The sequence below is a fragment of the Megalobrama amblycephala genome, unplaced genomic scaffold (genome assembly GCF_018812025.1).
Source record: "Megalobrama amblycephala isolate DHTTF-2021 unplaced genomic scaffold, ASM1881202v1 scaffold417, whole genome shotgun sequence".
Taxonomy (NCBI): domain Eukaryota; kingdom Metazoa; phylum Chordata; class Actinopteri; order Cypriniformes; family Xenocyprididae; genus Megalobrama; species Megalobrama amblycephala.
In genome coordinates, this window is record NW_025953366.1 from 34,830 (window position 1) to 47,715 (window position 12,886).

Below are 12,886 nucleotides of genomic sequence, written 5' to 3' on the forward strand. Positions count from 1 at the left end.
TTTATAATTATTTACATTATTAAAGGTCCCGTTTTTCGTGGTTTTTTGAAGCTTTGATTGTGTTTATAGTGTGCAATATAACACGTGTTCATGTTTCGCGTGTAAAAAAACACAGTATTTTTCACATAATTTACTTATCTGTATACCGCTGTTTCCACTGTCATAAAAACGGGCTGATGACTTCCTTGTTCTATGAAGTCCCTCCTTCAGAAATACGTAACGAGTTCTGATTGTGCCAGCGGTTCCTGTGTTGTGATTCGACAGCTCTGAGCGCACCGTGCCCGGAAAAGTCACGCCTCTTACCATAACGTGGAGATGCATGCGCTCAGTGTTATTGTAAACATGTCTTTAATTTTACCCTATCAATTTGAGCCGGAATCAGACCCGGTGATTGGACTGCGGGATGAAAATAACAGCGTTTCGACGACATGGCGACAAACACACTCTACAAACGCAACTCTTGTGTATTCCTGTGGGCGGAGGTTAGTCAAAAAACTGTTTTAGTGACGTCATTAAAGAAGGAAGTAGAGGGATGTAGTCCAAACTGGCCGTTCGATGTAGGCGACTTCTGTTAAATAAAATATCTCGCTTGGCATTGAACTTTGAGCTTTAAAATTTTACAGATTTTATTTATACTCTAACAACAACATTACACACTAACTAAAGTTTTAAACATGGGATCACAAAGAACGGGACCTTTAATGCTTCATATGCACAAGCACACCTGCATGTACTAAAGTATTTAGAAAGGAGGCTGAAGAGAGCACAGCCATTACTTTTTAAACAAAGTAAAGGTCAAAGATCATTTTGTCAAAATTTAAAATCCCAATCACTCCCAAAGAATATGCTGTAGTTATGGATGCTGTCCCCTCTGGGTTAAAAATGTTTTGTAACTCACGTTCCCAATCGTCTTTACAGTATCTAGACCCTGTTGACACTGCTATTGGTCAAGTTTGCTTTTCTTATTCCTCTGTTAAACACAATAATCGACAGGTTCAGGCTCTTTTTGAAAGGGATGTTGTCTCTAGACCTCTTATTATAACTTTCTGGAATAGCCGTGTTGAAAAAAAAAAAGAAAAAAGTCAGTTTTCAGTACATTGTTGTCATGTAAACGTACCCTAAGGCTGTGACTGAAGTCAGTTATTGTGTTTCTCTTTTCTTCAGTGATTCTGCTTGTTAACAGCAGGTGTTCATTACTAATGCTCAATCATCACTTAATTAATTATATAGTTACTATCCAGTTGTCATGCTGGGAACTTGAAATTTTCATTCAGTTGGAGTTCTGTTTCAGTCATTGTGTTCACATAACTTTCTGTAATATTTCAGTGCAATGAATTCAATTTTATTTAGTACATATCACTGTTAGGTTTTACAGTTTAGGTAAACGCATATTTGGATTCAGTGATTCTTCAGCTTGTTGTAGGGTCATGGGGTTACATATAACAAAACTAGGCATCTGTCTAGTTCCGCTTCCACTTTTGTTATATTCAGACACACTAACTTTGGCTCAAGTGCTGAGAACTTAGTATTTAAAAGCATATAAATGTTAATCCTGCAAAAAAGAGAAATGTTAGTTGTGATTTTTTGAAAAAATTCCTTAACAACTGCAACAGGAAACAGGAACCCACCTGATGGTGGTGACACAAACACATTCACTCACAAACCTTCATGTGGATGTATAACTTTAATGCACATCATTCAACCTACATCCTATTTCTATACCCTGCTCCCATATATTTGTACATTTATACAACCTAAGCAATGAGCATATTGGATGCCTGATGGATATTACGCCTTTAAAGCTATGACTCAAACAATTGCATTTTATGTTTACAGGTTCAGTTCCTGTGATTCAGAGTTTGATGAAAGACACGATGGTGATATTTCATAGATCAGCTCTTGTTAGATACCACCTACTTGATACTACCTGTCTTTAACCACAAAGTTTAAACCAAACAATTGATAGTGTGGAGTGTGAAATGTTTAGTTTCTCAAGGATACCTGGTAAAACATAACTTCAGAGTGAACAAAGCTAATGTAACATTGTGCACAAGCACAGACAGTGAACTAAAGAAACTGAGGGCATTATATACACGTGAACAAAAGTTCAAATGAGGAACTGTTGTGTGATAATCATTGAATAGCAATGAAAGAAAACAGAAAGCAAACACTGGAAATGCTGAAAACAAATTTAAAAGTCATTGAAATTGATACAGAAAAGACCACAGATTGTGACAAAAGGTCAGACAGCTGCCTTTTAAAAAACAGCTTCCTTGGAAATGCTATATTTTTCCTTTTCCCGTACATGTATGGGATTGACGACATGTTTGTGATGGTAGGAAACAAGGGTGTTTCAAATCACATTGTCTTTAGTAACTTCAGTTTTAAGAAGAAAATTCTCAGCAATGGTGTTGATTAACTGATTCATGCATTTGTATGGTTTGTCTTAAAACATATTTAAAAAGCCACATAGACAGTAAAAACGTGACTTTCACCACATGGGGTCTTTCAAAAGCTGTTCATATAGTAGAAGGAAGGAAGGACCCTGACCTACAAACTAAAGACGCTCTGAATGCCCACACACAAGATGTCTGTAGCCCAACAGATCAAACCACATCTCTGAAGAACGACCACAGTCGCTTTCGGTTTGACTCGGAAGATGAATGTCAGTAAAACTGGTAATGTGAGTTCATACACGGTTTTAACTTTTTACTTCTGTTTTTCCATTCACTAAAATTGAGAAATGAATAAATATACACAACCATTTTAAATCACATATAGTTAAACTCTATTTTACCTTGACTTGTAGTTTATACACAATTCCCACAATTTTCTTCTATTTAGCCATTTAACAAAGTCAGGCAACAATCTTACAAAAAGTATGTTCAATTATAAAAAATAAAGAATATTTTTACCCAACAGTTAAAGTCTTAAAAATGCCAGATGAAATTTAACATTATATTATATGCAAATGCAGCGGGTGAAGGAGGGTCAAACTCTGTTGTGGGAGGATTCACACATAGACCGAGTCTTTTTAGTCTATAGTATCACGAGATACTGAACATCTGAAGAAAATGTTTCACATGCTTGTTTTGTTCTGTTTGTGCTGGTGCCGTCTGATTGGTAAGATATAAAAACATTTTTATGACTTAATTTCTTTCTAGAGTAATAAAGCTGCTGCTTATTAGGCTATTTTCATCTGCTGTACCAAATGAATCTTGAATAATTTTGAAATCTACTAGCATTGAATTCAGATCTCTATTCAGAATTTTACACAGAAATTCTGGACAGGTTTTGCAATTAAATGTCATGGAAAATAATGGACATGTAACTTTACACACCTTAATTTTTTTTTGTCTTTGCTGCTGTTGTGAATGTTCTTCAATTCATATGTTCAGTATATAATAAAAAACTACAACTGATTTCAGGATTTGTAAATCAATAAAATCATGTTCTCCAGGTGTGTTTGGTGATTCAGTGTCAGTGATGGAGGGAGATTCTGTCACTTTATACACTGATCTTACTGAAATACATGAAGATGAAGACATACTGTGGAAATATGGAGATGAAAAGTCTCTCATAGCGAAAATCAGCATTGAGAACCAAATATTCTCCACATCTGATGATGTTCTTGATGGGAGATTCAGAGACAGACTGAAGCTGGATCATCAAACTGGATCTCTGACCATCACAAACACCAGAACTGAACATGCTGGAGTTTATCAACTAGAGATAAATGGAGCGAAACGATCAACAAAAACATTCAGTATTTATGTCTATGGTGAGATAATTTGTTCAAACATTCAAGTGTTCTTGTTTTTAATTTTCACATATTGATTTGTTGAATAATTTTATAGTTTGAGATGACAGACCATATAATCACTAATTCAAGTTGAATCATTTAACACGCACTGAACTGAAAATAAAATTGTTGCATTTATTTGTCAATTTTTATGCTCATTCTCTGATGTTTTTCAGCTCGTCTACCTGTTCCTGTCATCAGCAGAAACTCTTCACAATGTTCATCATCATCATCAAATTGTTCATTGGTGTGTTCAGCTGTGAATGTGAGTCATGTGACTCTCTCCTGGTACAAAGGAAACAGTTTATTGTCCAGCATCAGTGTGTCTGATCTCAGCATCAGTCTCTCTCTACCTCTGGAGGTGGAATATCAGGATAAAAACACCTACAGCTGTGTGCTGAACAATCCCATCAGCAACCAGACTCAACATCTGGACAACACTCACCTCTGTCACACATGTGCAGGTACAACAGTGCTGATATAATGTGATTATTTACTGAGCTGATCTCTGTCTTCTGTTGTAGATCAGACACTTTAACTTCAATTTTATCCATTACAGATCAGGGCTTACCCTTGATGTACATAGTGCCGATCTCTGCTGGATCTCTGCTGATTGTTGCTGCAGTCATTGGGATCATCTGCATCAGCAAGATATGTAGAAAAACTGATCAAGAAGGTAAGTGTTTTCTACTTCTAGTGAAAAATGGCATGTAGGTTTTCAGTTGCAAAATATATTCTCAGAAAAGTAAATTGCGGGGCAGCGGTGAAAAGTTTGTGTGCACGTATATGTTTCCATACAATATGTGAGAGAGAGCTTTCCATAGAGAATTAAAGGTAATTTAGTGGGGAAAAAATGGAAATAGTTTGACATATTCTATTGTTTATTATATTTAATGGTTTGGTCAATACTTTTGTTAGTTTTTTTGGTTGTTTTGCTGTTGTAGGCTGTAAGGATCTTTGAAATAACTGCTGATCAAGTGTTAAACTGTACTGTGGTTGAGACCTGCTGGAACTACTTTATCTGACAGCCCTAATAATGTTTCAAAAATCAGATCGAGTTAAGATTATGTTTTGTTGTTTTAATGCATCTATTATTGTTGTTGTAGAAACAGTTCACACTCTTAACAGAAAGATCACTTACGCTCATCCGACAGTCCACAAAAGAAACGCACATACATTGGTAAGATTATGTATTCCTAAGTATCTGTATCATTTCTGATCTATTGCACACACAGCACCATATCAGATATTTATTATAAAAATATCATTCAGTACCAGAGACACACAAAATATCTGCTCTGCCAAGAAACATAGTTCCAAAAAACCCAAAGCAATTGAGAAAGACTGAAAGATCAACACTATAAACTTCAACTTTCAGTCAATGAATATCCTATACACTCAAAAAATTGTTTGTTCAATGAACAGTTTGGTCTGAAAAAAATTGGACAGATTTTTTTTTAGAATTTCTTATTTCAACAAAACTTGGTAAAGGTTTTGGCAAGATTGAAAAGGTTAAAAGGTCCTGACACTTGTGCACACTTGTACTGTTTGCAGTCAGAAATTAGCACATTGGGAAAAAAAATGGGAATTGGATTTCATCTAGTTTTAAGATTTCCATCAACAAAATTTCATTTTTTTTTTTCAAGACATCAGTCTCAAATTTGGAAAACAATATAAGATATATGGCTTTGATTTTTTTCACAGTTTTACAGTAAAACATGTTTTGGAAAATATAGGCTATATTTCATATAAAAAAAAAATATTTTTATGCATTTTTCACATTAGTAAACGTAAACTTCTATAAATAGTTTTTTTTTTATTTTCTCTTCAGCAATAATCTGCCAAGTGTCTTTTTAAAAAGAGACCAAACTGAAGTCTGTTCTCCAAACCAAGATTTACGATAGTTTAAGTTGGAAATTTCATTTTCAGGTTTATGCTCAAAAAGTGAATAACTAATAAATGGATCATAACTATTCCATATAAACATAATTTAGTAACATAAAACCCTAAAAAACAAATATGAAATAAAACACATCATTGAACTAAAATATAGTAGGCCTACATATGAAAAGAAAAAAGAAAAAACACCACCACACAAGCAGCACCAGTGGGTTAATTTAACAAGAGAAAACATTTCTGGGAATTCAGGTTTATACAACAGAGACACATTCAAGTTTGTGTTAAAATATAAAACAATTAAGTTATATTTTACAAATGTAAGTGGACTGTGCGTCCTCAGAATTCAGGTCTCACAGAATTAGAACATAATTGCAGTTAAATAAAAACTGAAATATTAAATAAAGTTCTTGCAATGGGGCACTTGTTTAGTCAGAAGCCAATATGACACGTGGGGTCTTGTGCATGTGCCTGGATCATGTTTGATTCGAGCAGTGAGCAGTGTTCGTTTGTTTTAGCAGAAACTCACTATGTTAAACCGTCTGACAGGAAACTGAAGCCTTCAGGAAATGAAAGTCGTAACATCGCATCTTTTTCTGATGGTTTGCACAACAGTTAACGAGAAAATGTGCTTTTTAAATCATACAATGATGTCAAATCTGCTATAGAATGCAACGGCTGCATCTTTTTTTGCAGAGTGTAATATAATTAGTCTGGTGCAACTTCACACATCCAAAACCAGCAACACTTGTGGTGTGGAGGGATCAGAAATAAACAAAAAACTGGAGCTAAAAATCAAGACTTTATTTTGCCAATGTGTTTCAGCACAGGCCTTCATCAGGGCTAAAAGGTTACAGGTGTAACAGGTGTAAAACACGTTGGCAAAATAAAGTCTTGTTTTTTTAGCTCCAGTTTTTTGTTTATTTCTGATCCTCCACGCCACACGTGTTGCTGGTTTTGTTCCAAAAAAAAAGCATAATATTTGTAGATAGGATTACAGAAAAATCTCATATCAGATCATGTTTTAGAGTCAAAGTTGGCATTAATTTAATATCTTGTATTTTCTTATGTATCACTGCCCTAGTAAAACAACAACAAAAACTATACCAAAATCTATTTAAAATGCATTTATTTCATACTGAGTACTCTTCAAATCCATTAACTTATTTATTGACAGACTTACTGATATAAATATAATTAAATTTTATTTGGAGTGTTTCTTAATTGAACAATGCACATGTCTTAATATTATGCCTAAAATGTGTTTTAATATCACTATTAATGAGGATTGTATGATCTTTGTATAATATCAGTCTTTAAATGCAAGATATTTTAAGTTTATCTAAAGTAGGCCTATACTTGCAATAGTTTCACTTTAAAGTACATTAAGTTGTTCCAATTTAGCAGACTTTAAGTATATCAGTTTAGTATACCAAAAGTACAATAGCTGGGTATTTTTATTAAGCACATTAATATGTAATTTCAAATATATTTGAGTATATTTCTTTCACTATAGGGTGAAGCCAGAAAGTCACATGCTCACAACAAGTAATCTTTCTGACTGAAAGGTCCTTCTGAGATCATCACACTTGTTTTTCATTACTATCTCTTGTGTGCTGTTTTTTTTTTTTAACAGAATGTTGAAGAGGAGGGTCATGTGGAGTATGCAGCTGTTGCCATAAGATGATCAATCGTCAATCTTTTTCTAGTATCAGATACTGTGTCTTTGCTTTCAACCTCCTGCGACGTCCTCAGACTCTGAGTCGATGATCGAGTTTTGGGATTGAGAGAATCATCACATGTAGCATCAGGAAATCACAGCGGACATACAGTTTAAAATGTGATATGTAAAGACTGATTAATGAAAAAAACAAAGATTTTTCCTTGTAATACAAATTATCTAAATCGTATTGATCATTTTCAAGATTGACTCTTGAATGTTAAATAGACCATGTGTGTACATCTCATGAATATGTGCAAAATGTAGATGAAAAATACTCATTAAAAGGAGTGAACCTTGCTGTTACAGGTACAGAAATGTGGTTGGGCCAAATTGTGCATGAGCACATGTCTACTGTTGGACGCTTGTGTTTGATGTCTGTGTCTCTGAGGTGTGAAAAGAGTGTGTAAGTGAACAGAATGCGGTTGAAGGGCTTTTTTCCCCATTGTTGCTCACAGGAAACCATTTGACTTCTTTAGACAAAAGTTTTACTGCAAAATACTCAATCTGACAGATAAAAGATTCATTCAAATCAAACAGTGATATTACTGTGAGATCTTATTATATGTCTGTGAAATATTATGATTGATAATCAAGAAGCATTTCTATATCCTCATCCTCATCTCCTCATGCTGTGATGCTGCAGATAAGCTCTGCTAGTTTCAGTGCTTATTTATAGCTCTAGTAAGAGGAGGGTCTTTTTAAGAAGAACTATTCTTGATCTCCCACATCTTTTTTTTATAAATATAATCAGAGCTCCAGACTAACATTTGAGACCAGAAGCACCAGTGAACTGATGGTGGCACCTTATTTGGCACCAACAATAACTAATAATTATGTTTCTTGAAATGCAGCAGATTGAGCTGACAACAGCAGTAGTTTGAGCTTGAAATGTGTAAATCTGTTTTCATTAAAACAGTGACAGCAAGACCCAGTAACATTTTCCTGTTAAATCATTGGCTGCGTCTGAAAACAGCCTTCTGATTGTTGCCTCACTGCCTCATGTTATCAGGCAATGACGTTGCAGGCAGCGTTTGGCATCACACAACTGATTTCAGACAGCATAAGAGTTTAATGATCTACTGCAGATTTGGGAATAACTAAGTGAATATTTAATTACCATAGTAATTTCCCACAAGAAATGACACTGGAAAATGTTGGTTAAAATTGTACATTCACACACAAACTGAACACCAAATGCAACTTTTAGATGCCATGTTTATTTTCTAGCTCATTGGAATGCACAGGATTGTGGGATATTAAAGGTAGTGAAGGATACATCTGTGCTGCCTTCAAAAACTGATCAGTTGAAGGAATTGCAGGAGACAGGAAGTGAAGCTAACATTGGATCAAATTATTGACTTATTAAACTTTTCAGTAGAAATAAGGTATGATCAAGTATTGAATAAAATGTAAACTTGCATTGATGATGAAGTTAATTTTATTGTTAGTATTTTTTTAAATGACCATATTAAATCAGACTTCCAAGGTATAAAAATATGGAGTTATTGTCATCAACCAAACCATTAAAAAAAAAAAAAAAAAAAAAGTGATTTTAGCAAGGCCCTTTTTATCCAAATGTTTCTGCAAATTGCATTTACATATATTTTCTGTAGCTTTTGGCAATGTGGAAAAAGAGAGCTCCGATAACTTGTTTTTCATGTTTGCACAGTCACTCACACCAGGGCCCCAACTCTTATGCATTCAGCGTGAGACTCACGCAATTGAGACTTCTCACGCCACACGTCCATTTTGTCATGCAGTGGAAAAAACCTCAAGGAGCAGAGAGGAAACTGACAATGTGCACAGACAAGACAGAGCAGGTACATGCACAAGACCCCTCTCCGACATCCTTTGTCACAGTCACCACAGCGCTCTGCAGAGCAGCATCCACGTCTCTCTGACCTGCTTCACTATATTGACAGTGTTTGCCCAAAATTTAAAGTTGAGAAAGCTTAAAACCCTGTAAAACCCAAATATAGAAAAAAATGAGCAAACGTTTTTTTGACCTCTCAGATATTGTTTTAGGAGGCCTCTGATGTAGAAATTAAAGATTTTTCAAATTTTTTACATTTTAGTAAGTTTTTAGGGAAATGTTGTAATATTGCAACGTTGGGCCTAGGTAGGAGCAGAATTTAATAATAATAATAATAATAATAATAGTAATAATAATCACACAACAATCATATTTTTTATGAATAAGCATTTATTAATAAAAATATTGAGAACATTTGTATTTATAAAACTTTTTCTTCTAGCACTTTCAGTGTGGTTTGAATGAAGTCTGTGTTTTGCAGTGATAGTCCCTAAGACAGTTCTTTTCATCTGAGAAGCACATGTGAACATTTCACTTGCTACACAATGTATTTGTGTATCCATTATTGCAGTGTCTGCAGCGTCCTCTCTTCGTCTTTACTAGGAAATGTGCAATCATGTATTTGCATACATCCAGTGGATGGTGGTCCGATGACATCTTGGCATTCTGAAATGGAAAAACTAAAAAAAATAAAAAATAAAAAATGTGAATAATACATATGGGACTTATATTGTAGATAAACTGAAAGAATAGACAGGGTGGTAGACCATGTGTCGAGGGTAGAGATCTAAATATTATCCATCAAAGTATTATAATTTTAATGCAAATGCTAATCAAAATTCCACTACTACATTCAAACAATACTGTCTGGCTGGCCTATAATGCTCTCTCTCTGCTTATCATACTAAAGGAACACATGCATCCCCCCAGAGCACTTACAGGTTCACGTTCAAGACCATTCACACCTCTGAACGATGCAACAGGCACCCACCCCAAAATCCATAAAATTCAGAGCCTGTTTTTCTATATCCTAATGCTATAAACTGCTACTTGGGCAACACTCATAAAAAATCTCAGGTTCATTTAGAAGTTAAAAAATTACAACGATACAGGAAATTTCAGATACTGCTCTAGATGATGGAGTTTCAAATTCCACATACAATGCATTCCTGTGTTTAATTATGGTATAAGCTAAACTAAGTACTAACTTAGTTCAAATGAATCATCTAACAGTTTAAATTTCAATTTGTGACCATGTGAGAAGTGCAGTGTCCTTATGTAACATGTAGGCTATTTTGACTACCACTCTGGCCCAACGTTGTAGAATTACAACATGGACTTAACAATCTCTAAATCAAATTTGATGAATGTTTTCCAAACTAACTAAATATGTATGTGTTCTAGACATTGTAATAAACACAAAAAAATATGTAAGGAATTTTACTTACTTGAATCTTGACGACATCCAGTCATGCAAAAAAAGGAGATGAGCTCAACGCAAAGTTTGCAGGTAGAGTGAGTTCATGGCCAGATGACCGGACCTATAAACACTTCTTCTATCCAATAGCATTGTGAGGACAAACAATAGAACCCATTAACTATGTAAATGTGGTCTTGAGAAAAAAAACAAAAAAACATTTGCAGGCATTTTTTTTTTTAATTTTTGAAAGTGATGTTGTAATTCTGCAACAGTGGGCTTTACAGGGTTAAAAGTTTAAGGAAACCAGCTTCAGGGGATTTTTGAGTTTAACAAGTTCAATTCACAACAAGTTGAGAAAACAAAATAATCTCCTGAAGCTGGTTGCCTTAAACTTCTAAGTTTTCTCAGCTTCTGTTATTTACAGTGTGTTTGTCACCAGGATTAGAAGGATTAGTTCACTTTCAAATAAAAATTTCCTGATAATTTACTCACCTCCATGTCATCCAACATGTTCATACTTGTTCTACACGATCCCAGACGAGGAATAAGGGTCTTATCTAGCAAAATGATCGGCCATTTTCGAAAAAAAATACAATATGCTTTATAAACATGAATTATCACCTTGCACGTGATTCCGCTTTCCGTATTCTTCAAAAAGCTTACGCCGTATGTCCTACGCCTTCCCTATTCTACTTATGGAAAAAAAACGAAACTGGCGCTGCGTTCGTTCCATAATTAGAATAGGGAAGTATTAGCGTTACCTGTAGATTTCAATTTCTGTAGCCACACCGCAGTCCAAAGTCTTTGACTATGGGTGAATCTCCAGTTATCACTGATGATTGTCATTTGGATCTTTCTTAATTACAATCTGCCATCATAATGAGTTAATTATTCCAACTGCTGTGAGAAAAGGCTATAAATGATCCATCACCAGCAGCATCCTCACATGTGATATAACCTACTAGCCGGGACTCATTTATATAAACAGATGTGACGTAATGATGCAAAGACTAACGGCAGCAAGCTTGAGTTTCCCCCAAACACCCACCAGTACCACTCAGATCAGAACACATTACTACAAGCTTATCATTGTGAATCGGGCTAAGGTAAGGAAATAGTTTTGAACACTGACTGGTTATGTATTTTTAACCCCAAAAAGTTGCAGACTGCTGCTTTAACTGCAAAGGTAAAACATAATAAAATGATTGTGACAGATGTGAAGGGAAGGACAATTTATATGTGAATCAGGTTTCTTGACAAGAAAGACTTCTGCATAAGATACATCTGTTCATCCTCACTCATCACTCCTCGTTCCTCATGGTGCAATTAGACAATTGAGATGTCCTTCAAGATGGCTCTCTTTGACCGGTTTCAGGGTGACAGGCTGCAGGATGGAGGAGCAAGGACACATCAGTTTGAGTACTAAGCATCCCCTATAGACACTTGCTTCATTCATGATTGAATCAGCCGGTTTGAACAAATAGTTTGAATTAATGATTCCATGAATCTCTTATTATGACTTGCCGCCACCTACTGGCGGTTTTAGTTTCATAATTAATAGTATTGTTTCATTTTTGCTAACATTGCTTATTTATATATCATAATGTTTTATTTTGAAAATTAATCTCATATTTAGGCAATTGTAATTTCAGTGTAAATTTATTTTGATGATTGGTAAGATGGATTTTGTTGATATGGAGTTAATTCATATAACAGCCCTATTAGTGTAATTAATTAGAGATGATCAACAATATGTAACTTTACTTTTTAAATAATAATAAGGTGCTCTTTTTTTCACTTAAGCACCTGCCTCCCAAAATGTCTGTATTTCCCTGTGAGGCAGCCCTTCTATCAATACCATAAGATGACATCCTAGCAGTAGTTTGTGTTGTCCAGTGGAAGAGAATTAGCTGATAAGTTGGAAATGGAGGCAGTCTTTCCTCCTCAAAGAGCAGATATTAAAACTGTCTACTAATACTCAGAGTTAGCTGACATGGGGTCTTCTTCAAAGAGCATGTACTTTACAAGAGCCCCATCTAGTGTCCTAACAGTTCACCTTTCCAGGAACAGCCTTCACCTTCATCTAATAGAAAGCTTTTAAAACTAGAAATATAAATACATGAGTCTAATCAACTAAGAATTGAGTGAGTTGAACTGCTAGTTAGCTTGAGTAAAAGGTGTTGAAATCACATCCCAGAATGTAGAGAAACACAATGACCACTTCTCAAACGA